The sequence below is a fragment of the Ursus americanus genome, unplaced genomic scaffold (assembly GCF_024610735.1).
Source record: "Ursus americanus isolate L20-20 unplaced genomic scaffold, mUrsAme1.1.p SCAF_291, whole genome shotgun sequence".
Classification (NCBI taxonomy): Eukaryota; Metazoa; Chordata; class Mammalia; order Carnivora; family Ursidae; genus Ursus; species Ursus americanus.
This window is the reverse complement of record NW_028273873.1, coordinates 1-2,500: the sequence shown is the minus strand read 5'-3', so window position 1 is coordinate 2,500 and position 2,500 is coordinate 1. Positions and strand designations below refer to the sequence as shown.

General features: G+C 56.0%; 1 long non-coding RNA gene across 1 annotated transcript in view; it reads left to right on the top strand.

The window, feature by feature from the left end:
• LOC148106544 (uncharacterized) overlaps positions 1 to 1,375 on the top strand; it is a 1,479-nt gene extending 104 nt beyond the window's left edge. Inside the window, exons 1-2 of the long non-coding RNA XR_015723725.1 lie at positions 1 to 362; positions 485 to 1,375. The exon at positions 1 to 362 is cut by the window's left edge and continues 104 nt beyond it. This is a non-coding gene — a long non-coding RNA (uncharacterized LOC148106544). The remainder of the gene's footprint in view (positions 363 to 484) is intronic.
• Positions 1,376 to 2,500: the final 1,125 nt, after the last annotated feature.

The window sequence follows — 2,500 nt, the reverse complement described above, 5'->3', positions numbered from 1 at the left end:
TCTAAGCGTCTCCGACATCACGGATTCAACAAACCTACACCTTGGACAATGTTGACGTGGGGATACAGATGGACAACATGGAGACACGTCGCTGTTCTTCTCCATAGAGCTAGATCCAGAGAATGAGATCGATGGACCCACGGACGGAAATCAAGTTTCTCTTTCCCCGAAATGACCCAGGACACCCCTCTTCTAGTCAGCTCCCGTCCTGCTCCCCCCGCCCACCGCAACAACCTCTCACTGGACCTTCCCCCTTTGCCACCAGAAAGCTTTTCCACTCCTCCGCCTGGCCTGCGTTTGCTTCGAGTCTCTGCCAGACCCAGGTGGTGATAACCGCCCACAGACTCTGTTGACCTCAACAGGTGATTCCTGTTCTCATGTGGGTGATCTTTGTTTATCTCCACAGAGGTGATTAGTTTGGGGAACAAATAAAACCACTCAGAACAAGAACCCGACCTCCCCCTTCCCACACCTTTTGATGCAGATCTTCGTGGACGCAGGGACCGGATGGATGGATGGATGGATGGACCGAACGAACGAACGAACGAACGAACATCGGTCCACCACCGGCCCGTTCACCTACCTACCTACCTACCTACCCACCCACCCACCCACCCACCCACCCACCTACCTACCTACCTACCAACCAACCTACCAACCTGCATCTGCTACATTTTTTTCCTCACACATTTTCAAAGTGGAGATACAATTCGCACGCCATGATTCACATCCTCTTGAAAGTGTACGGTTCGGTGGCCTTTTTTATTTTTTTTAAAGGTTACTCACAAAGCTGCACGACCCGCACCGCCATTTCCAGAACATTTCCGTCACCTCAAAAAGAGACACCCCCCACCCCTCCCCCTTCCCGTCCGCGCCTCCCCCCCCCCACCCTCAACCTCAACCTCACCCCGACCCTCACCCCGGCTCTCTTCACCATTCTCCCCCAACAGCCTCTGATCTGTTTGCTCCCTCCCTCTAGGATTGGGCTATTCCGTCTGGCTCTTTCCTACCCATGGGATCCCAAGGCATTATGTCACCCTGGCTGTCTGGTTCCTTTCACTTAGCGTCATGTTTTGGGGGGGCTCACCCATGTGTTTGCATGGATCCGCGCTTTGCTCCTTTGTACGGCGTCTTCGTTTTCCACGATGAGCCATGAAGATGAGTGGAACGACTGAATGATTTTCCCCTGACCCTTTCTCTTAAAACTGGAAGCGGTGGAAAAATAGTATCCTCTCCGGGGACAGAAGTCCTAGCACCATCAGCAGATGCTGTGAGAAAGTGTTTTGCACGCTCTCACGTTGCCGCCTTCTTCCTTGGAAAAGGATTCACGGGCTATCCTGTACCCCTCGAGGCCATACAGATCTCATGCTCCTCAGTGGCTGTGGTCGTGTGTGTTGGATCGCGTGGCGCCCCCCCCCCCCCCCCCCGAGAGCTACCGCCGCTTCATCTTCCTAGGCTCGTCCAGGAGTGAAATGAACAGCAGAGCGCTTTTCCCGACAGGCGGGCCCAAGCCGTTGACTGGGAAGGTTTCAAAGCCGTTCCCAGATGCTGCACATCTGGCCGGAAAGGAGGCAGGCTGTGAGGTTTGGGGTAGGGTGCTGCCTCTGTCCTTCCGCCATCCGTCACCGTCACTGTGGAAAGCTATTTGTCGTGGAGGTGTGGCTTGCCATAGACATCCTGCCAGGGGCCGTGGGGCTTTTCGAGCTTTTCATTATTATCATTTTTGGTGGTGGTGGTGGTGGTGGTGGTGGTGGTGGTGGTGGTGGTGGTGGTGGTGCTGCTGCTGCTGCTGCTGCTGCTGCTGCTGCTGCTGCTGCTGCTGCTGCTGCTGCTGCTGGTTCACGTAAACTCTACACCCAACGTGGGGCTCGAACTCGGGACTCTGAGATCAAGAGTCAGCGCGCTCTACAGAGAGCCAGCCAGGTGCCCCTGAGCTTTTCGTAACCTACGGAGAGCACAGGTTTCGTGCCCCACCCCACCACCCCCCCATCCCCACCCCCGCCCCCCCACCCCCGCCTTACGTACCTGTGCACGGACTCGATTTGGCCATAGCCTCGCCTCGGGTGCCCTTCAATGTTTCCAAACGTCGGCACTGCCCACCCTTTCCCCCCCAACCCCCCCCCGCCCCTTCCCAGAAGAACTCACCTAGCTCGAGAGTTTCCGGGTTGCCTGGACACCTGAAATTGTGGGGAGAGTGGCGTTCCTGGAGAGGGGGCATGGAACACGGAAGCTCTGCCCCCAAGAGGACTGAAGGACGGAACCGGACTAGATCGGTTTCAAAGTCTTCCTTAGCATCCGTGCCGAATACATTCCGATGGCAGGGGCCTTCCCAACAGCTTTTGGTGTGCCCGACGCACAGAAGACCGTATCCTGCCGATCTTGTGACATGTCTGCAGAGAAAGAGTGTCGGCCTCTCGGAAAATAGAAGCCGTGAATGCAGACTGCAAGGTGGAAGAATTGGATTCCATGAAATAAGGGACCCTTTAGGGAAGACCGTGCC